Source organism: Chiloscyllium plagiosum, unplaced genomic scaffold (genome assembly GCF_037043375.1).
Source record: "Chiloscyllium plagiosum isolate Xiang-an unplaced genomic scaffold, Cpla_swu_hap1 HiC_scaffold_2, whole genome shotgun sequence".
Classification (NCBI taxonomy): Eukaryota; Metazoa; Chordata; class Chondrichthyes; order Orectolobiformes; family Hemiscylliidae; genus Chiloscyllium; species Chiloscyllium plagiosum.
The window spans coordinates 64669015-64694423 of record NW_028270140.1 but is presented as its reverse complement, the minus strand read 5'-3'; positions in this window follow the sequence as shown (position 1 = coordinate 64694423).

Genomic DNA, 25409 nt, shown 5'->3' with positions numbered 1-25409 from the left:
TTGTGCATTATTATTCTACAAATGTAAAACACTTATCTTTAGATTACAATGCTCATGTTCACATAATTTTACAAAATTTCATTACTGACCATGGGAATTGGTAATTGGGAATGACACTGAGGACCTGCCTAAAACCTCAGATGGACATAATAGATTTCAAGATGCTATTTTGGAGAAGAACCTCTCTTGTTTTGCCCTGATATTTAACTCAAAACCACATCACTGAAATAGATTATCTGTCCATCATCTCACTACTGTTTAGGGGAGCTTGCTGTGAGCAAATGGACAACTGCATTTCCTAAGTTGCAAACATGACTATATTTCAGCAGTGCTTTACTGGTTGGGAAGTAATTTGAGAATTCTTGTGGTTGTTAAGCGTAAGTATTTGTTATAGAAGTTTTAACCTGATTAATTGAAAACACAAATTGCACAGTTTTTTTGTGTAATCAAATTCTCAGGAGACTTTCATCTGGGAAATGGTGATTGTGATAAAGGGATACAACAGTATTAACACTGATGTCTCAGGCTTGAGTTTCATAGAAAATAAGATCCCATAAAGTATTCCCAAATGTTGGAGCAGCCACTTCAAACATAGCCAAGAGATGCTCCTCAAACCTTCACTAAAAAGAGATGAAAAACATTGTTATAGATTCTGGTTGACATGTTTATTTTGTCTCAGCAACTAAACAAAAGATCTCTGTACAGGGTGAGTGTATAATGAGCCACAGTTCAAGTGTAAATACATTTTCAATGTTTCCATCCCACTGAAGTACAAAGGGAAGCATCCTAATTCAGGTCAGCTCAGCACATCCTCCCAACTCAATGAATAAAATCATTTTTTGTCAACAATCGTCCAGTAAGCAATTCTTTCCATGGGAAGTGATCCTTCAGATAGTGTAGCTGTTTAATGTAATGTATAACATTCATTGTTATAAATGGCTGTCTTCTTTAAACTTGATGAGAAGTCTTTGTTTTACTTTTAAGGTCATTTTATTTGCTTTATTCTGATACTTTAATAATAAATTACTGGCTTACTAACACAGTCTCATTGTTAATAAACTAATGAATTTAATTCAGTTAAGATATTTTGAGACATTAAAAATACATCATATTAAAGCTGGAAAAAATCTTTATATGTTTCAGCAAATTTTATTACTAAATGTTACAAATGCTGAATACTTTTAGTTTATGAAAGCAAAATATTAATTATTCCAAAATAGTTTGTGTTCTTCCAAATCAATGCAGATATTTGCTGCAACTGGAATTTCTGGCTAATATTCTGCCAATTACATCACTACAGATAACAAAAATTACGTAACAAATCTGAAAGCTTGCCTTCAGACATTTCGTTTTAAGAATCAGACATTTTCAATTAAAACATGAACAATAATTGCAGGATGTTTCCATTGATGATCCTTGATAATGATCCTTGATATCAAAGAAAAACATAGTGAACACAATGGATGGTGACATATTTTTCAACATCCTTCTGATTCTATCACTGACCATTGATTCATGTACAATTTTACTCTAGGTCCTGACACTGCCTTTCTGTTCCTGCCTGATCCTTATTTAAAATTGCCAACCAAGTTCAAAATTATCAAAAACCAAAGGCTTCTACAGAGGGGTTGCTGCTCCTTATTGATGTATTTGCACATGAAATAATGTAATTGCACTACACTTGTCCACACCTCAGACTTAGGTGTTACAGATTTTAATCACAACATTTTAACACATCTGTTCCATTTTTCCAGCAACTTCTACAAATTGAGTCCTCAAATAGGCTTAACTATTTGAACACAGTCAGCATCAATTGTAAACAGACTCAGATATTCAAGCACATAAAATTCAAAGTTAAAAATCACACAACACCAGGTTATAGTCCAACAGGTCTATTTGGAAGCACTAGCTTTTGGAGCGCTGCTCCTTCATCAGGTGGTTGTGGAGTATACTCCAAAAGCTAGTACTTCCAAATAAACCTGGCGGGCTATAACCTGGTGTTGTTTGATTTTTAACTTTGTACACCCCAGTCCAACACCAGCATCTCCAAATCATAAAATTCAAACAATTGAACACTATATTCCCTTGCTCTCGTATACCTGGAAGGGCTCTGATGTCCCAGGTTTATTTTCTGTAAATTTCAAAGATGTCCAAAATATAGTGCATTATTTGATTTAAATTATATTTTTGTTGAGGCATTAAGACACCTTGTCAACACACCCATGTTGTCAACCTCTTTCAAAAGCCAAACTGATGTAATGAGATCAGAGGTTTGGTCCAATGTTTCCAAGCAGATTGTTATAACCTCATTACATCAAGGCCTATCCTCAATGGACGCAGAAAATTCTAGCTACAATCTTACGTTAATATTCCGCTGTTATACTCACATCAAACAGGGTAACTTAGTGGTAATACTGTATTGATATTTCTAAGTCAAAAAGGTTGGGTAATTGGATTCACTCTATATCCCCAACACAAAGAAATCAGAGCATCAGCTCTGAATTCTGGACTGATATCCAGTAAATGTAATTGTATCTGACAGGGACTTGTAGCTTTCCTTCATTAAAGATTAACGAGGTTTGTTCACCCTGACTATAACCCATCTAGTGTAAAGGTAAAAGCTTTGAAGTCGGTGACGGAAAAGCACTTGAAGTAGTCTTTCCTTTTGAGGGACTTAGGAATCTCATGTGTCTGGCTTGAGTTAGATCCTGCTTGAAGGCAAAACAAAACACTTGGGTGGAATGTGATGCCCATGTTCAAGAAACCATACAGGCAACAGCACTGGATGCCACACCAATTAGAGTGAAAAGTGCAACTGATCACTGGGTGTATCAGTAGAGTGTATGCAAAGCCTAATGACTACAGGGCTAGAATTTCAATCTGACCCCAGACTCATCTGTGGCCTAAAAATCTTGTGTCCAGCATGAGAAAAAAACACTGTCTGTATCTGAACCACTTGTCGAAATTCCTGTGTTATAATTAACTTAAATTTTAAATTGAAACAACAAAACAGATTCATTCTTTTCATATTCAAACATCATACGCAATACATTTTTGAGGAAATAAAATATACTTTCACCATTTTGTACAATATATTTTGCTATCTCTCTAGAACTTTGAGATGCTGTGGTTATTTTGTTTGAACCATTCACATTTGCCAATGAAACAGTCAATACATAACTCCATAATGTCATGTCTAGCATGATAAATGGAAGGAAGTGAGCAATTATTTCAGCAATTGTAGAACAATGTTTAATTATAGTTCCCGAATATTGTTAATTATAGTCTAAAAGACGTAATCAATGGTGCCGCAGCCTAGTGTCTCAGTACAAATAAATAACCTTGTACTTCCCTTTCAACAATCGCATATTTAGTCGGGTATCACATATCCTCGTACACTCATGATGTTCCTTTGTAGTGAACTAAGGCACTTTTACCATTGGGCCTCCAGCAAATTAAAACAGTACCAAATACTACACAGTTATACAGAAATTAGACAAAGCCCATCAACAGTGTCCCTGGTGGAGTTTATGGAGTTAGTAGGATAAATCCTATTTGCATCCATAACTGATGCTCAGGTACTGGCAGAGATTTCTTTCTGCCATCCTTGCAGCCACTACTGATCTTTTAAAAAGTTTCCACTTTCTGTTCCCTTGCAGTATACAGAGCAACCTCGATTATTCGACATTCGATTATCCGAATATTGGATTATCCAACAAGATCGCAAGGTGCTGATGCTTGGCTAAATTATGTTATCCGGTATCTGATTATCCGGAATTTGATTAATTGAACAAAATACTCCCCACCCGTGTCCTTTGGATAATCGAGGTTCCTCTGTACCTCAGTTGATCATAACATTATTCATACAAGAAGAAGAGGTTTAAGTGACTATTTTTGAGGGTATATGTGTCAATCCTCAGGCCTGCTTAACTGGTGGTGCTGACATTAGAATATAGAACATAAAACAGTACAGCACAGTACAGGCCCTTCAGCCCTCGATGTTATGCCAACCTTTTACCCAACTCTAAGATCAACCTAACCTACATACCCTTCATTTATTATCATCCATGTGCCTTTCCAAGAGTTGCTTAAATGTCCCTAATACCACTGCAGGCAGTGCATTCCACGCATGCACCACTCTCTGTGTAAAGAACCTATCTGTGACACCTCCCCTAACCTTTCTCCAATCACTTCAAAATTTTGCCTCCTCATGACAGCCATTTGCACCACGGGAAAAAGTCTCTGGCTATCCACTTTATCTATGCCTCTCATCATCTTGTACACTTCTATCAAGTCCCTTTCATCTTTCTTCCCTCCAACGAGAGAGTCCCTCAACCTTTCTTCATAAGACATGCCCTCCAATCCACGCAGTCTCCTGGCAAATCTCTGCATCCTCTCTAAAACTTCCACATCTTTCCTATAATGAGGCTTCCAGAATTGAGCACAATATTCCAAATGTGGTCTAGCCAGGGCTTTATACAGCTGCAGCATAACCTCATAGCTCTTAAACTCAATTCCTCTATTGTTGAAAGCCAACACACCGTAAGCCTTCTTAACAACCCTATCAACTTAGGTGACAACTTTAAGGGATCTATGGACATGGACCCCAAGATCCCCCTGTTCCTTCACACTGCCAAGAATTCTGCCTTTAACCCTGTAATCTGCATTCAAATTCAACCTTCCAAATCTTCACATTTTTCTAGGTTGAACTCCATCTGTTACTTCTCAGCCCAGTTCTACATCCTGTCAATGTCCTGTTGCAACCCACAATAGTCCTCCACACTATCCACAACTCCACCAACCTTTGTGTCATCAGCAAACTTATTAACCAACCTTCCATGTCCTCATCCAAGTAATTTATAGAAATTACAAAGAGCAGAGGCACCAGGGCAGATCCCTGCAGAACACGACTGGTCACTGAGCTCCAGGCTGAATACTTTCTATCTACTGCCACTCTGTGACTTCTATGGGCCAGCCAATTCTGTAACCAGACAGCCAAATTTCCCTGTATCCCATGTCTCCTTACTTTCTAAATGAACCTAACGTGGGGACCTTATCAAACGGCATTCTAAAATCCATAAACATCACATTCACTGCTCGACCTTCATCGACATGTTTTGTCACATTTTCAAAGAATTCAATAAGGCTTGTGAGGTCTGACCTACCCATCACAAAGTCATGCTGACTATCTCTAATCAAGATATGCTTTTCCAAATAATGACAGAACCCATCTCTCAATAATTTTCAAAACTCCTCTCCAATAACTTGCCAACCATTGATGTAAAACTGACTGGGTAATTCCCAGGGTTAACCCTATTCCCTTTCTTGAACAAGGGAATAACATTTGCCATCCTCCAATCATCTGGTACTACTCCAGTGGACAGTGAGTATTCAAAGATCATTGCCAAAGACACAGCAATCTCTTCCTTCACTTCCCGTAGTAACCTTGGGTAAATCCTGTCTGGCCCAGGGTCTTATCTATCCTCATGTTTTTCAAACTTTCCAGCAAATCCTCCTTCTTACGCTCATGTTTGAGCATATCAGCCTGTTTCACGTTGACCTCACAAATGACAAGGTCCATCTCACTAGTGAATACTAAAACAAAGTGTTCATTAAGGATCTCCCCAACCTTCTCTGACTCCACTATCCCTGATCAGCCCTAGCCTCACTCTGGCCATCCTCTTGTTCCTCACATAAGTGTAGAATGCCTTGGATTTTCCTTAATCCTACCCACTAAGGCTATTTCATGCCCCCTCTAGCTCTCCTAAGTCCATTCTTCAGTTTCCTCTTGGCTACCTTGTAACCTTTAGAGCCCTGTCTTATCCTTGCTTCCTCAACCTTAAGTAAGCTTCCTTCTTCCTCTTGACTCTGTGGGACAAACATATCCACCACTCGCAGCAAGTGGTCCCTAAACAACCACTAAATTTCTGTTGTGCATTTTTCTGAGAATATCTGTTCCCAATTTATGCTCCACAGTTCCTGCCTAATAGCATTGAAATTCCCCCTCCCCCAGTTGAATACTTTCCCATACCATCTGCTCCTATCCCTCTCCATGACTATAGTAAAGGTCAGGGAGTTGTGATCACTATCACCAAAAAGCTCTCCCACTGAGAGATCTAACGCCTGACCTGGTTCGTTGCTAAGCACCAAATCCAATGTGGCCTCCCCTCTAGTCAGCCTATCTACATATTGAGTCAGGAACACAGCCATTAATATGGATTACAGTCCCACAGAGCCCAAGATACCTCCTGTGCTCCTCTTAAATGGCCCTCTTCATATGTCTGTATGTCCATCTATCATGGAACAACTGAAGTAAACTTACATTGTGGTAATTACACTATATCCTGTGTGTGCTGTACCACCTTAACTTTTGTATTTCTTATCTCCTTCATTTATTCTGCAGGTAAATTTCTGTTCTCCAACAGCTCTGTTCCTCTTTTTACCAAACTGCCATAATAATTGTTAAATTGTTTGGGAACTTTGGTGGGTTGGTGCTGAAAATAGCAGTGCTTATTGGAGTGATGGTTTACCATTGCTGTTCCCACTTGTGTCAAGTTTCATCAAGGCAGGGAAAGGCCTGCCCTCAGAATTCACCCAATTCACAATTAAGCAAGTTAAGGAACTGATTGAGAGCTAAAAATAGACCAGCTTGAGAATTTGGTGCAGTTGCATGAGCTGCATGTTTAGGCAGAGAAACTGCCATTGTCCTACCAAACCATTGTGCTGCTCTCCCATTAAAAAGAGATGACAGCTGGTGGTTTAACCTAAGGGGCATTACACTTCAGGTGAAGGGAAAGTTTGAGAAGGAGATCACATGGTGACCTCAACTGGAGTAGGAATTAAACCCACGATGTTGGCATGACTCTGCATTGCAAATCAGCCATGCTCAGACAGGGGACGACCAGCTGCTCAAAGGAGGCAGCACAACTGAGAGTTAGTCCTGTATGTTCAGAAATAAGCTGGACTCATTGAAAGGAAGAACTGGTCAGACAGCACACAGGTAACATCAGGTACAGGTAGTTCTACAACATGATGGTTGCATTATAGAAAAATCGCACTTTAGAAACGACGCTTAAAGTGTTGGTGATGTAATCACGTTACAGCCAACACAAGTTTTAAAAGTTCACACTTTAGAAACAGTGTCCCCAATTCATCAATCGCATTACAGCAATTTTGCGTTAATGAAACGTGTTATAGCAGACCGAACTATATGCGCCAGATGGTCATCACTGACACTGTAGTCTGTAAGTGGAGTGGGAAAAGCTTCCATGCACATTTGAGAGCTAAACCATCTGAGGACAAAGAATGGACAGCTAGCAATGCCTAAAACTTTTCAACTGGAGGCAATGAGAAGCAACATTATTTGCAGAAAATTCAGAGACCAAGACATGCTGAGAGCATGGGTGAGGGTTGAGGGTGAGGATACCATTCAAGGACATTTGTTAGGAGAGGATCTATTGGTGAAGATGGAGCTGCTGGGACATGTCAGAGATTCAATGCCATAGGTGACTGGGACTCTGTAGATTGATGGTAACAGAGATGGAGATACGGCAGAAACTTAACTGTCAATCATCAGGCATCCACTTCACATCTTCTTGGGTCACTTGTCTTAAGTTCTATTACAACCGACCCCAGACAGAAAACAGGAAGTTTTGGCAGCCATTTTAGAAGTTGGGGTTATGGATCTGGGAATTCTTCTGTCTCTGCACATCCAACTTGGGAATGAAAATTGGGGCCTCTGACTGGTGCATGCCAAGTGCTGTAGATGAGAGTATGGGATAGTCTGTTTAAAACCAAAATGGTCAGATGTTAGTCTTTTTAAAAGGCTAAAAAAAGAGAAGTCCAAAAAGAGTCCTAAGGTCACAAAATGTAGGGGTTAGATACAATAAGAAATAAACAGGATTTATTATAAGGGTGCAGGTGAATAGTTCCTTGACAGTGGAATTGCAGATAGACAGGGTAATAAAGAAGGTGTCTTGGTGCACTTACCTTTATTGGTCAGTGCTTTGAGTATAGGAGTTGGGATGTCATGTTGTGGCTGTACAGGGCATTGGTGAGGCCACTTTTGGAAGTCTGTGTGCAATTCTAGTCTCCCTGCTATAGGAAGGATGTTGTGAACTGGAAAGACTTCAGAAAAGATTTACAAGGATGCTGCCGAGATTGGAGTGTTTGATCTATAGGGGGAGGCTGAATAGGCTGGGGAATTTTTCCCTGGAGCATCAGAGGTTGAGGGGTAACCTTATAGAGGTTCATAAAATCATGAGGGACATGGATAGAATGAATAACCAAGGTCTTTTTCCCAGGAGAGAGGAGTCCAAAACTAGAAGGTATAGGTTTAAGGTGAGAATGGAAAGATCTAAAAGGGACCTATGGGGCCACATTTTCATGCAGAGGGTAGTGCATGTATGGACCAGGCTGCCAGAGGAAGTGGTAGAGGCTGGTACAATTATAACATTTAAAAAGCATCTGGATGGATATATGAATAGGAAGGGTTTAGAGGGAAATGGGCCAAATGTTGGCAAATGATACCTGATCGGCATGGACGAGGTAGACCGAAGGGTCTGTTTCTGTGCTGTATAACTTTATGACTCTATCTGCTCTATCTGCGCCCTTGCTGCAGAAAGCCTTACAGCTCACAAGACTGCTCTTCATGGTTTACCAGTCAATGTGGAAGTCACATGGCCTTGAACCTCTTCACTTCTGAGTTCTTACAAGAATTACTGTGGATCTGATAGGCGTACCACACCAAAGGTCACTGATGCATGCCTTATGAGAGCTGAGAGGTGCAAACAATTTCACATAGTTGAGGATATTAGGCATAAAGAGCACTGGGATTTGCTTTATTGTAGGATTCATGCAGATGTAGGATGCTGTCAAATATACCCCTTTGATACCAAGTAAACAAACAGAGAGATTCATCAACAAGAATTTCCACTACTTTAACATTCAACTGTCTGTGACCACAACAAGAGCTTTCTGCATATGTACATTTGCTTTCCAGGCAAAAGACATGACAGATTCACCTTGTGGCAGTTCAACTCTTTATGTTAAGTCAAAACTCCACAGACATTTTCTAGGGGATATGGGGTACTCACTGAAAAGTTGGATACTCACCAATATACGTGACCCTGAACGGTGAGGTTGGGACCCAGTGACTTGCTTATTCCAGAAGACACTCCCTGCCACATATCCACAAATCTGATGCAATTATACCTCCTTTGTGTCATCCTCCCCAACAGCACCTCCTCACCCACTCCCACAAATGAATCCACCACTAATTGAAAACCTAGGATTGGAGTTTTATTCTCCACGGTGTGGTATGAGTAACAGTGAGAAAAGTGGGAAAATATGGTATGAATGGAAAATAATCTGATTTTCAACGCTGAGAAACATGTTTTTCAATTTTACCCGCAAGCCAAAAATGGCAAATCAGAACATGACTACAGGTCGATCTGCGATAACGCAACAGTTTGTGTTCCTCTGCATCCGCGCTATAGAAAATCGCACTATGGAAAACTGCTATAGAAAATCACACTGTAGAAGATCGCTAATAGACTATCACTATAACTGTTCAGTAGAAAGTTTGCATTATCCAATGTCCACAATTTGTCAATTGTGTTATAGCCGATTTGCGCTGATGAAATTATGATATAGCAGAACGATCTGTATTGAGCTGTAACTCCCATGTATTTACAACGCAGTAAATCCCAACCCAGCCTGTATAGAGACCACTCTTACTTCCACCTGTCTTTCACTGACCAATGTGAAGCACAAGTTCCCCAAATGTAAGTCAAAGCTACCTACTAGCTGCAACTCACCAAATGCGTATCCTAGCTGCTGTTCAAATGCATCTTACGAACAACATCACTGCATGCTAAATGAATGCCATACTCCTTAACCTTTCATCCATGCATCAGCAAACCACTAGCCTCATCACACCATCATGTCTGCTCTCAGAGTAACTTACATACTATTTCAGCCTTTCAATACTTTATTTTGCAGCTCAGGGAACACCTAGACTTTGTGTGTTTCTGTCTGGTCACTTGCTGTGCAGAGACAGACACGTTTTGTGCATCTGCACTGGATGGAGCATATGGCTTTTAGCTTACTTTCTTCCTGCTCACTCACTTTACTGCTTATTTGGAAGCTGCTGACCTTTATATACTTAGATTGCTTTTTTGGCACGCACTCATTAATTACAGGTCTGGCCAAGTTGTAGTCCATGAGTCTTGGAGAGAGGCATTAGAGAGTTAGAATGAGTGCCAAACCAATGTGTGATGTAACAGAGAGAAGATGGTGGCACTTACCCTTATAGAGTTTACAATGAGTCAATGACTGTTCCTTTTCTCCTGGGAAACAGCATTGTCCCAGGTTACAATCGACATCCATGCTGGGTCGCTAATTGTGTTCAGTTGGAAAATGGACTGCTATCCTCTCTACCACGCCATCCACCAGATCCTTCATCTCTCTCTCTGTCCATGAAGTGGGGAGGAGGCTTTTATTTCCCCATCGGTAATAGTGGTCAAGTACCATAATGAGGGTCAATTCCTGGCTTGCAGTGTCTGAAGTAGTGCACGGCTGAGCTTTAAATATGGTGCTTTGAAAGCTACAAGGTCTCAGCAAAGGAGAGCAATGTTGTCTCTCCAGCTATTGAATTCCCTGAGAAAAATGTCCAAGAGTCTGGTTACATAATCAATGAAGTGAAGGATGGAAGATTGCCTGAAAAATGTTGCTTGGAGCCAAGGCAGACCAGGCACCATGAATCTCACTCAACAAAACACTTCCACTGTAAATGGGAAAATTCCACCCATGGTCTTTACTCATCATATGCTATTCCACAGAGATCAAATACATTTTTTAAAATGTGGAAAAGTACTACACAGCTAATTCCTTAATTGTCTTCTTTACAGATCAAACTCATATGACACAGAAATGATCAGGTAGTGTATGATTTTCTTTTTTTTCTTTTCCACTCTTCCCTTCTCTCAATTATATAATAGTCATTAATTTGATTGACAAGAATGTAGAGAAGCTAAACATTCCTTTCAAAGGTCATATTATACAAACAATATGTAACCTGCATGGGGAAATTTGCTCTCAGTTGCACTGTGTGATGTGACCTCTGGCGCATGTTAACAATCTATGCTGATACAGAGAAATTGTTGCTGGTTATATTTAAAGAGAAGAAGCCTGGTATATTTTTCAACTTTATAAACCATGCAAAATGTTGCAGACTTTAGTATGTCATATTTGGCAGGAGATGAATTGGTTTTGGCTCCTTCTACCCAATGACTCATGGGAGAATTCCTTTCTTCTGGTAAAAACAGATGTGTCATTTCCTGTACTCCGGGTGATGATAGCACTGTCACATGTCTATAAAGTCAAAGTATTTGCAAGTTAACATTATTTGTTTAATTTTTCCCATTCACAACTTGGGAGAGCAGCCAGTGAAGCAGAGCGGAAGAATGAAACTTTGACCAGACTAAGGTGGAGCTAAAACATGCCATTAAAATCTTGGAACCAAAAATCTACAGTGTTCCAGGCATTCTCTGCTATAACTTCAAGGTAAGTATGCCAAAAGGATTCTCACCTGACAAACATGCACACTCTTGTAGCAAACCGATAAGCAAAACATCCAAATTACTCTAAGTATTATAATGGCATGGATTTTCCAATAGCCAGACAGCTGATATTGCAGCGTAGATGGAAGATGTGCATGGGGACCCCGTGGAATCCCCATTGTAGCAGACTTTGAAGGAATTGTGTGGAAATCAAAGATTCTGCCGGGCAATTCCCCTAAGCCTTGAACACTCCAAACGTCTGTTTAAATTGGCGAATTTGGAGAGGTGCAATGAAATTAAGTTAATAATTATGCAGGAAAGATTAGATTATTAAATACAGAGTCTAACTCCTGAGTAATCCATTTGGAAATAATGTCAGTAATTTCCTAATCTTCAAAGATAGTTGGAAAGCAAGTCCAGGTGCCCCATACATACAGCACAAGCAGATAGTTCCCATCAACCATGAAGGTCAGGCAGAATTCCACCCTCTCCAGTCAAAACAGGCTGTTTTTGCATTCGGCTTGTTTCTCGTGTTCTTTTCTACTCTATTTCAATTGCTCATTGCCATCTCCATTTAACTCTTAATGGTCTGATTTGAAGATAACATCCTTAAGCCCAAGGCTATACCTGTCACACTAACCCCCACAGTATCATAGTGGCTCAATGGTTAGCACCTTGCCTCACAGTGACAGGGACCCAGGTTTGATTCCAGCCTCAGGTAACTATCTGTGTGGAGTTTGCACATTCTGCCCATGTCTGCCTGGGTTACCTCTGGTTTCCTCTCTCAACACAAAGATTTGCAATTTAGGTGGATTGGCCATGTAAAATTACCCATAGTGTCCAGGAATGTGTAGATTAGATGGATTAGCCATAGGGAATGCAAGGTTTAAAGGAATAGGGAGCTCTGGGTGTGATGCTTTTTGGAGTGTCAGTGTGGATTTGATGGGTCAAATGCACTTTCATACTATAGGGATTCTACGATTCTAACATCACACTTTGTTCTTCATTCATGGGACGTGGGTGATGTTAGGTCAGCATTTATTGCCCATCCCTAATTACCAAGGCGGCTAAGAGTTAACGACATTACTGTAGTCTAGAGTCACATATAGGCCAGAACAGGTAAGGACAACAGTTTCCTTCCGTAAAGGAAGGCCTTTCTAGCAATTGGAAATGCTTTCATGGTCATCTTTAAACCTATACTTCCAAATTTATGTTGACTTCAAACATCACCATCTGCCATGATGGGATTCAAACCCAGGTCTCCAACACATTATCTGTGTCTCTAAATTAATACTCATATGTTAATACTGCTTGGCTATTAACTCCCTTTGGTAAAACCAATGACTGCAGATGCTGGAAACCAGATTCTGGATTAGTGGTGCTGGAAGAGCACAGCAGTTCAGGCAGCATTCGAGGAGCTTCGAAATCCAAGAAGCTCCTTGGATGCTGCCTGAACTGCTGTGCTCTTCCAGCACCACTAATCCAGAACCTATTAACTCCCTTTACTTACTATTTGATAACAGTTTGTTCTGCTGATTCTGTATCATTAAATTTCAGAATATTGCAGCTGACTGCTGAGAAAGGGGACATAGTTTGCTTGTCTTCAACAGTTCTGTTGTTAAAGAATAGTCAGAATAGAAGTATGGCTTTGTATTTCTGAGGGAGACCAGAGCAGAATCTGGTCTTAGAAATGTGGAGCTCCCTCCTTTATTGGACCAAATTGTGAGTTTGTTGCTCCTTGGAAAATCTGCTTCAATATTTCTACATGTTATTGACCTTAATAAGAGATTTGTTTTCTTGAAAAACTACTTGAGAAAATTTCCTGTGTCTGTAACACATTCTGTCAAAAGTAATGAGTGCCTGATTGAGAAAGGAGCTGAAGATGATGCATATAATAGGCACTGCAGATCACTCATGTACTATCCAGCTGACAGACATGATCCTCAGTATTCCAACAAGATTTCACCCATTGTCTCCACACCTTGTAATGTCTTATTTATCTTTATGTTGGCACTTGGCTCAGTTTCAGTAGAATTTTAAGGTATTGTTTACAAAGTCATGGCCCACAATATTTAATGGATATAAATCAAATGACTTTGCTTCGGTTGGCAGGCCAACAATATAAACTGTAGATTGAGGAAAGTTCACATTTTTGCTCAGAACATACACAGTGACTACGTTTTAGGCGAATGAGGGAGCCTTTTATTCCTTTCATTCCACAGACCAAAATGGGCATCCTAATTATAATTCAATTGGACATTGAAGGAATCAAAAAAAGACACTTGAAAAGCATAAGTGAGGAGAGCATAGATATATTACCTGGGCACACACCTGTCACTGTGCACATAATGGAAACCTGCTTGCTACAGATGTATTCTACTCTCAGAGGGCAATTGGGACCTGGAAAGTTCTACCCAAAAGATGGTGAAACCTAATTCTATAATTAACTTAAAAGGGAGTTAGATTAGAGTAGATTCCCTACAGTGCAGAAACAGGCCCTTCAGCCCAATCAGTCCACACTGACCCTCCGAACAGTAACCCACCCAGATCCATTTCCCTCTGTCTAGTGCACTTAGTACTATGGGCAATTTAGCATGGCTGATTCACCTGACCTGCACATCTTTGGACTGTGGGAGGAAACCCACATAGACACGGGGAGAATGTGCAAACTCCACACAGACAGTCACCTGAGGTTGGAATCAAACCTGGGATCCTGGTGCTGTGAGGCAGCAGTGCTAACCACTGAGCCACTGTGCCACACCAGTTAGTTGGACTGGGACTTGAAGATGATGAACTTTGGTGTTATAGACACAAACGAGGGTGTAGGTTATGGGGATGGAGGGCAATAGGATTTGACACATATCCAGGTTGACCACATTCTGGAGTCCGCAAAGAGAAACATGTGTCGACAAGAATGTCTCCTGCTCCTCTTGCCCTACAAGCAGAGAAGTAATTGGACCCACAGCATTATACCAGAAATTGCAATGTTAGAGGAGAGTTTCAGATTTAAATATTTCAAACCCATTGTCTTTGAAGACTAAAATTCTTCCCCATACACATGACCAGTATATCCGAAAATCCAAATACATCTGTTATGTGACATAATACATGAGTTATATCCATTAACTATTAAAGGCAATGATTTCATGAAAAAATAAATTCTATTAAAACTGATTCAGGTACCAAACTATTGACAGTTTGATAGGAACGGTTTAGATTTCAAAAATATGCTGCAATAACACTTCTCTCTCTTGCAAGAGGTTATTTTGTAATTCTCTTTTTAAATTTATCATGGTATCAAATTAGTACGTGACATCCTGAAGAACAGTCCTCAATACATTCTTTGGAAATAAGGTTAGGTATGGCACTTTGAAGACATAGTGAAGCACTAAGCATGTATCTTCTCTTAAATCTGCTTAAATCTGTTAATGTTTGTGAATGCAGCTACAGATCATTTGCAGTGCTTCCCTTTTGAACATATACATTTCAGTCTTATTAAATTGCTGCACTGAAATGTTTCATTCACCACAGAGGTTTGATGTTGCTGTCACAGTAAAATGGAGCCCTGGAGATGTAGTTGGGCAAGACCGTGCGTTTGTGGCAGCTGCAATAATTCAAATCAAAGGAAGCATGAAATGGTTGTTTTGTGCAAGATCTTTCTTCTTGGTTCAAACTCAGTGGAGAACAAGCAGAAATTTTACTTTGGTCAAACATAAAGATTTTATTGTGTTTTAATATTGAAACAAATACTTCAGAATTGTGGCTAAGTTGCAATTATTGGCTATTCTGAACAAAGTATCATTTTACAAGGGCAAGTATCAGAAACCAATCCTACACAAAGCTCTGCACTTACAATTATTTAATGTGAAGCTCAAGAAAACATTAAAATAATCTAAAACATGCAAACTTTTGTCATCTAAATAAGTAATCACTCTCTTTTTTGAGTAATGGTCTTCACAGATGGTGCTAAGCATTTTCAGCATCTTCTGATTATTTTACATGTGACCTGGATTTGTTTTACAAACCTAAAAAAACAGTTAAAATGTAGGCTTTTTATTCCCTTTTACGATTTCTGCAGTTGGTACTTATGCATTTTCAGAACTATTTTAATTCTTAGCTAATTTAAAATTGCTATAGTAGTTAGTTAATTGAATATGGATGTATATAGAAAGCATGTATACAATATGAAAAGACATTAAATAGATTTGCCTGGTCATTGGTGCTAATACTGAATGGTCACATGATAATTCTTTCCAGTATGACCATACAAATCATGTTTGAAATATTGGTCAACTCATCTTTGCATGTAGATAGTGCAAAATGCGTGATGAGTGTCTGTCTGTGCTCCACAAAAATTTGAATCAATGTCTATAAAACTAGCTTTGGTGGCATGATGCATTCTATTCCTTGTGCAATTCGTTCTTTCTTTTTACATTGTTTATAAATCACTACATTTGAAAACAGAAAAAATGTTTATGTTTGTTGATGTTTATCTTTTCTAACTATAAGGATGTGGGAACTGACATAATTTGCTAAAGGAATGAAAGATATAAACTGAACCAGGGAATGAGATCAACAAAAGCCATACTGGAGACAGATTGAACACATCTCTGCTGCTGACTGATGGTCCTTTATACACAATCATGTTTTTAGCTCATATTAACCCTTACAAAAGGATGAAAGTGTTTACATATCTGTTATACTGTGCTGCATTGTTAAATAATTGAGTAACCATTCTAGTTCACTAATGGGACCTGTCAAGAAAGAGGTGTGGGGAGAGTTTCTGTTATGGATGCAGGCTTAGTCCAAATCTGAAAAGCTGGACTTTTTAGTTGTTTATTTGCTAATATTTTTCCAAAGAACTTGTACTGAAAAATCTGTACCAAGGTACCTTGTACCCAAGATGATGCTGTAAATTGCGACTTGCAAACTTTCCACTGCACTCATTTAAATACATGTGACAATAAAACTAATTCAATTTAATTTAATTCAATTTCTTTTCTCAGGTTTCTGCTCATGATCATTTTCATATCAGTGAATTTAAAATCTACCATGTATCAATGCAATTAGACAACATGTCACATTATAAACAGACTTTGCTTTAAAATATGTTCCTGTATCTATGTAAAAGAAGTAAATTGGTGCTGTTTGAATAGTGCATATGAAAATGTGTTTTTCATGAAGAATAAATATCTTTAATCAGTGTCTATTCCTGTGAGTAACAAACTATAAATAATTGTTTTTTTTAAAGGACTAAAAATGATCTGTTAGTTACTTTGGTGTAAAGCAATCAGTTTAATTTGGATTATACAGGATATACACTACAGAAACAGGCCGTTACACCTAACTTAACCTAATGCAAGCATTCTTGCGCCACTGATGTTGCCTCTTATCTTTCCTCATCTACGTCTATCATTGCAACCTCCTATTCCCGTGGCTTGTGTATGCTTATCTAACTAACCCCTAAGTGCATCTACACTATTTGTTCAAAGCACAACCTGTGATAATGAATTCTAAATTCTCATGACTCTTTGGTTAAAGTAGTTTCTTCTGAATCGCTTATTACTTGGTGACTATTTTATATTGATGGCTACAAGTTAAGATGCTCTTCTCCTCAATAGGAAAATTTCTTCTATCTCCACTTTATCAATATCTTTTCTAAATTAGAACAAACTTCTATAAGGTCAAAATTTAGCCCCACCTTTTCTACAGAAAAACATCCAACACATCAATATTTTTCCTGATCTGTACACTTTTGTAGTAAACAAACTTTGCAAATATTCTGTGCACCTTCTCCATTGGCTCGATATCCTTTTTATAATATTGGCACCCAGGACACAACACAGCACTCTGAGTGTGATCTACATATGATTCAAAACAAGCATAGCTTATCTATTTTTCACTTCTGTCCTTCTAGTGCCTCATTTTTCACTTCAAGATCAATTTTTTTACTCAAATTATACTCGGACTTTCCAAGCTTAACTGATCTCTTTATACTTCCTACCAGAATTTATTAGCTCACAGTTAACTGTTGAATATCATTTGCCAAGTATTTGTCCATTTTGTAAGTTTATTGCAATCCTCTGAAATTTGTTTCAATACACACACACATGAACGACATTTGTACAACTGGTTTGTTATAACCATGTAACATATAACTGCTGTAACTTACGTTCATTCTAGTTTGAAAGTTAGGATCAAGTGAATTTTTAGAGCAGTAAGAGAATCAACTATAGTGGAAAAATACAAGACTTTGAAACCACAGTCTGCAACATTATTGGAAATAGTACCTTTAATTCTAGAGAAATTGTCTTCTGATACAAGCAAAAGTACATTCCTGATGCTGACCATCAAGAAGCTTAAACCATTGACTCCATCTTTACTTCCTGATGACTCAGGAAAGCAGCCGATATAATCAAAGAAACTCCACCCTCTTCTGTGGGGCAGAAGCTATAAAAGTTTGAATACACGTTTGAACAGATTCAAGAACAACTCCTTTCCCACTGTTATCAGACTTCAGAACCAACCTCTCTAATGTTAATATTGATCTTTCCCGCTCTGCACCTTCTCTGCAGCTGTAACACTGCATTCTGCACTATGATCTGCTACCCTATGCACTTTGTATGGTATGATCTGCCTGTATCGCATACAAAACAATGCTTTCACTGTATCTCGGTACATGTGACAACAATAAATCAGCTATGTCAAATTAAATATCCAATCAAATGACTCTGGCCTCATACTCAATTGAGTCTCCCAGTTCCTGCCTTTCCCAGGAATATAGCAAGATTCCAACCATAAATTCAGCACGTTCACCGTGATTATGGTAGAGGACCTCTACAAGATGACTTGTTGTTGCAGCTACATACAGGTAAGTAGGGAAGATGTTTAAGCAATATCACTACCACAGGAGAGAGTGAATCCTATCGAGTCATTCCCTGAGAAAACTGTCAAAGTCATTTGGCAGAATCCCTCATTGCCAGAAATTTCCAACAATCACCAAGCCATTGCTTCGCTGGTAGTGAAAAGGGCACTGCCCATCAGATTTTTCATGTACACCTGGTGTCTGTGCCATCACATGGTGCCCTCAAAGCAGATGTTTGGTGGGTTGGTGGAGATGGGTATGTGCCTATGCAAAGGAAGTTTAGAGAGAGATGTAGTGGTTTTTGTGAAGGTTCGCCCTGGGGAGTTGTATGGCACAGGAGTTCTGTGCTCTACTGTCTGTTTTCCAGGACACACACTGAGACAAACATCGACTGCATCTGGAGGACTATCAACTTGGTGAAAGATGCCCTTTGGTCTGTCCAAAATTTGTTGGTCTTCCAGAGCAAGGTGTTGATCTCGACTGAGTGTTGCAGACTGGCACATTCCAAGGTTTAGGACTACGTGCAGAAGGATGCACTAAAGCCTGGGACAGCTGCTGCCAAGGTGCAGTGGGGAAAGACTACAGTCTGAGGTCTTTCTGTCAAAGTTAAATAGGGGTCTATTCAGTTATTGGACCCTCCTGGTGCCTCAGATATATATAAATAATGTCTTGCATAAGTAAGAAGTGCCTTGGGTTTGTTTGTTCTTCATATGTAAAGACTGTAAAGAATTGAACTGTTCTAGTGACTATGTATGTATGCAAGTAAAAAATATGAATATATATGATTTTCAAAGTTTGTGCGAAGATTTGTAGCTCGGGTGCTCGTTGTTGTGGTTCTGTTCGCCGAGCTAGAAGTTTTTGTTGCAAACGTTTCGTCCCCTGGCTAGGCGACATCATCAGTGCTTGGGAGCCTCCTGCGAAGCGCTTCTTTGATGTTTCCTCCGGTGTTTATAGTGGTCTGTCCCTGCCGCTTCCGGTTGTCAGTTTCAGCTGTCCGCTGTAGTGGTTGGTATATTGGGTCCAGGTCGATGTGTTTGTTGATGGAGTTTGTGGATGAATGCCATGCCTCTAGGGATTCCCTGGCTGTTCTCTGTCTGGCTTGCCCTATGATAGTAGTGTTGTCCCAGTCGAATTCATGTTGCTTGTTGTCTGCATGTGTGGCTACTAAGGATAGCTGGTCGTGTCGTTTCGTGGCTAGTTGATGTTCATGTATGCGGATTGTTAGCTGTCTTCCTGTTTGTCCTATATAGTGTTTTGTGCAGTCCTTGCATGGTATTTTGTACACTACATTCGTTTTGCTCATGTTGGGTATCGGGTCCTTCGTTCTGGTGAGTTGTTGTCTGAGCGTGGCTGTTGGTTTGTGTGCCGTTATGAGTCCTAGGGGTCGCAGTAGTCTGGCTGTCAGTTCCGAGATGCTCCTGATGTATGGTAGTGTGGCTAGTCCTTTTGGTTGTGGTATGTCCTCGTTCTATGGAAAAGGATAGCCAACTCCCATTCCTAGACGTGATGGTACAGAGAACACCAAACGGAGAATTCACTACAAGGGTATACAGGAAAGCCACACACACAGACCAAGTCCTAAACTATGAAAGTAACCACCCCAACACACACAAACGAAGCTGCATCAGGACACTATTCAGGAGGGCCACAACGCACTGCAGTACACCAGAACTGCAAAAAGAAGAAGAGGAACACCTATACAAGGTATTCGCCACATGAATGTTACTTCTCACTTATCTGCCTAAGCCTAAATATATCCCATGTCTTGCTGCATATGGACATGGACTGCTTTAGTATCTAAGGAATTATGAGACTCCTCATAATCTTATTAATGAGCAAATATCAGAAAACATCTTTGACAAAGGATCAGTTAGACTCAAAACATCAGCTCTTTTCTCTCCTTACAGAAGCTGCCAGACCTGCTGGGATTTTCCAGCATTTTCTCTTTTGGTAACAGAAAACATCCCACTTCTGGTCTTATGACAGAAGGAAGGTTATTGATGAAACAGCTGAGGAACTCCTGCAGAGATGTTCTGGAGCTGAGATAACTGACCTCCAACAATGACAACCATCTTCCTTGGTTGGCCGCAGAGACTTGTCTCCTAGATTCCTAGAAACTTCAGTTTTTCTAGGGTGCCCTGACACTGAAGTCAATCAAATGTCTTGATATCAAGTGCAAAATAAAGGAAATATTTTACTCTAGGTATAGCTAATCAGCATGTGTGAAAGGATCATATAACACTTGTGCCTGGGTCTAAATTGTCTTGTCATTATCCATAATGAACAGTTATGCTCAGTAGAACTTGATCATATTCAATTATAAGAGTGTGCATCTCACATTATGACATGATAGCAATGGTGGTCAGACATACAGAACCAGATTCTGGTTGTCATTAGTATCCCAAAGGAAGCCCAGTAAAGTATAGTGTTATGGGGTAAAACAACCATGCCATTCCAGAAATCTGAAGCCACAGCTGGGGGAAGTACCTGACGGGAATCTCAGATTCAGGAAGGACCACAGAATGATGGCTGAATGAAGCTCATCAGGGGATCAGAATGGGAAAGTCCACATAGAAGCTAAAAAAAGTGGAAGAGAAGGCCCATGCCAAAGTATGCAGCAAACATGAAGAAATTAAATTAGTATTAGTAGTAAAACATTATAGAAAATCAAAGTCACTTACAGGAATACAGAATAAATAAACACTCAGAAAATTCACCAATAGCAAGTGCATGAAGAGACAGGATTTGGTTTATGCCATGAGGGAACTCCACTGTCAAGAACATAACCCAAGCCATCTTATAGAGTACCATGGGTGCAATGAGTGAGACCAGGGTAAAACTGCAGCAGCTGCACAGAAAACTAAACATTAAATCACAGCAGTCTGTGAGCAGTAGGGGATAGAAAGGGGTAGCAATTACTTTTCGTAAGGTTCATGAGAGTCCCACCACATGATTTAACTGCCTTGATTAAAACAGACACACAGAACAAATTCTGATAGTGAGACATTATGGTAAATGTTAAGAAAGCTACTGTGGTCTGAGACTTTCATTTTCCTTGACTCTTCGATTCAGTTAGCACTGGTTCTGAAAATCCAGCTGCCTCTTTTACATATGAACATAGGAGCAAATGTAAACAATTCAGCTTCTCATGTCTGTTCTGTCATTCAATAATGTCATGACTGACCTGTTTGTATTTTGAATTCCACATTCCCATTTACCCTTGATAACCCTTAATTCTCCTGCCTAACAAGAATTTGCCCATTTCCGACTTAAAAATATTCAATGATCTTGCCTTCACTGCCTTCAGAAGCAGAGTTCCAAAACTGTGCAATCTTCAGAGAAAAGAAATCTCTTCATCTTTGTCCTGAAAAGGTAACTTCTAATTTTAAAACAGTGCCACTATTTTGTTGGGGTGAATCAATACCTTCCAGAGGAAAGAAAGAAGTAAAACTGGCTGTGTATTTCACAGGACCTACCAAAGAGATGCAGCAGGCGCAACTGCAATCAATGTCAGATAAAGACATTTCTCCCATTGTAGAGAGCTGCTCATCATTAGAAAGCAAGAACAAAATCTCGGAGAACAAGTGAAACTTTGAAAATCTCTGTAGCCCGTAAAGTGAACACAGCACCTGTGAATTCAAGAATTAGGTAGTTAGAAAGAAATCTTTACGTAAAAAATAAGTCTCACACCTTCAAAGTAGATTTTTGACCATTGAACCTTTAGCGAGGGTGGATGATTACCCATCTGCAATGTATGAAACCAACTACCATGCGCTAAGAATATCACACTGAGCTTGGCATTGTCAGAGAAAGTCCTCAACCCTCAGAAATGGCCCATCAAGAAGGAGTGCAACAACTGAACAAATCTTATAAAAAATCCAAAGGTAAAAGTCCAAATTGGATAATGTAGAAATTGTTGATCTGCACAAATGGCAGCTGGAGGTTGCAACTGAAACCCAATAGCAAAAAATGGAAATATTGGAGAGTATTTTATCAGCTAATACTTACAAGCTCAATTATTGAATTTCTGGAGGTACAGAATACCTTGGCAAAACTCAAGTTTTAGCATCAAATAGAGTTTGAACAGATCAAAACTCAAAAGGATTAGCAAAGTCTAACCACCTCAGTGAGATTACTAACCTTAAAGTGCAGCTATTAACAGTCAAAGAACACAATCAAGTCTCACAGACTGAATACAAAAGTTTGTAAAAGAATTACAACAAACCTGTATTGACTTTCTCACAAAATTAACACATTATACAGATACATTGATGGAGGCAAAAAGCCTCTCTGTTGCAGAAATGTTCAGGACATGCCAAGAACATGATGAACAAGTAGCTCAAGAATATTTTGTACAGCTAATGGCAATGACTTAATCTTTCGAAAAGAAAACTTGGCAATGAGAACAAAAACAATCTTTCTCTTGTTAAAGATAGAAGTCATCTGTGTTTGGCCTTTCAAGTTTATCAACCGACCAGAGTACTGCACATGTATTTCAAATACATTGCTGTAACTTTGGATCTTCATACAAGCTTGAATCAGACTTTTAGATTACTGTTAAACAATGTTCATGAATGCACTACATATGATGGGAAGGCCACAGGGGAACATGCTATACAGAATCCAAAATTTTAGTGGAATACTAACACATATCCACAGATGTCAGAGTGAAATCACAGTTGACCTCAAAGACTCATCAATGTATTCATGATGCTTATTTCTCCAGATACAAGCCCAGCAATTCATTTTGCTGTTGAAGATGAATCAATGATAACCTGACCCTCTGAAGAGCAACCCGCCCAGACCCATTCCCCTACACCTAACACTAAGTCAGTATGGACTTTTTGGGCTGAATGGCCAGATTCCATACTGTAGGGATTCTATGATTCTGTGAAGAATCTAATGGATATAAAGAAGAATGAAGATAAGTCTGAAGAAATTATTTCAGGGAAGGAAATTAAGATTTCTGCACTGTTTCTAAAGTAGGAATTTCTCTTTCAGCATTGTGGGTGGCATGGTGACTCAGTGGTTAGCACTGCTGCCTCACAGCACCAGGGACCCACGTTCAAAAATGTGCAGGTTAGGTGAACTGGCCATGCTAAATAGCCCATAGTGTTGGTGTAGGGGAATTGGTCTGTTTCATGGGGACGGTGATGCTATGAAAATCTCAATGTTTGTAGATGACACCAAACCTGGTGAAGCTAGTGTATTTTTAATTAATGTGGCACCGATCAAGTTGACTATTTTGTTCTGGATATTGTCAATCTTCTTGAATGTTGTTAGAGCTGCACTCATCCAGGCTGGTAGAGAATATTCCATCACAATCTTATATGAGGGTAGATGGTAGGCAATTTTGGGGAGTCAGGAGGTAAGATACTGACTGTAGAATTCTTAGCCTCTGACCTGCTCTTCCAGGCACAATATTTATATGGCTAGTCCAGTTCAGTGTCTGGTCAATGGTAATATCCAGGATATTGGTATTGGGAGACACAATGATGGTAATGTCATTGAATATGAAGGGGCAATGGTTAGAATGGTTAGCTCAGTTGACTGAATGGCTGGTTTTTGTTGGAGACTGATGCCAACAGCATGGTTTCAATACTTCCATTGGCTGAGGTTACCATGAAGGTTCCACCTTCTCAATCTTGATCCTTTCCTGAGAAATGGGCACCCTCAGGTTAAACTACTACCAGTCATCTCTCTCTAATGAGGGCAGAGACCTATGGCCCTCTGGGACTATGGTGACTTTACATATGCAGTGTAGAATTAATAGTCAAACAATAATCATACAAAGATGTACCTTGAAAGAACTTTGGGAGAGATGTAGAGTAAAGGGAATTATACTTTTACTCTAGATATAGTCACTGACCATGCATACAAAGAGCTACAACATAGTGAAGACTTCACATAAAACTGGTGCCTGGTTCGAGAAGGCTTCAGAGAAGAAATCCCGTCTTACCATCAACTGTTAGTATTCATGTCCAATAAGCGTATATCTGTTCATTCACATGAGTTTCGATCTCATATTACTACACTAACAGCAGTCACTTAGATAATGAGGTCAGCGTGACTAAGGGGAAGATTAGGCAGGGATCAGATGATGAATGCAAAGGCACTGGTGGTCTCAGGTGCATTTGGTTTAATGCGAGAAGTATAGTAGCTAAGGTAGATGAACTTTGGGCTTGGATTAGTACCTGGGAGTATGATGGTATTGCTAGTACTGAGATTTGGTTGAGGGAAGGGCATGATTGTCTACTAAATATCCCAGGATATAGATGCTTCAGGTGGGATAAGGTGGGAGGTAAAATGGGTGGAGGAGTTGCATTACTGGTCAGAGAGCATATCACAGTTGTACTAAAGGAGGCACTATGGAGGACTCGAGCAGTGAGGTAATATGGACAGAGCTCAGAAGTAGGAAGAGTGTGGTAACAATTTTGGGGCTGTACGACAGCATGAGATAGAGGTACAAATATGTAAACAGATTATGAAAAGATGGAGGAGCAACAGAGTGGTGGTGGTAGGGAATTTTAATTTTCACAACATCGACTGGGATTTATTTAGTGTTAGAGGTCAAGTTGGAGCAGAATTTGTAAGGAGCATTCAGGTGCACTTTATTGAATGGTATGTAAATAGTCCAACTCAGGAAGGGGCCAAACTAGACCTTGTGTTAGGAAATGAGTCTGGACATGTAGTTGAAGTTTCAATAGGGGATTACTTTGTGATTAGTTATCGCAATTCCGTAAGTTTTAGAATACTCATGGACAAAGACGAGAGTGGTCGTCAAGGAAGAGTGCTAAATTGGGGGAAGGCCACCTATGCCAAAATTCGGTAGGAGCTGGGGAATGTGGTTTGGGAGCAGCTGTTTGAAGGTAAATCCACATTTGATATGTGGGAGGCTTTTAAATAGAGGTTGATTAGAGTGCAGGACAAACATGTCCCTGTGAAAATGAGGGATAGAAATGGCAAGATTAGGGGACCATTGA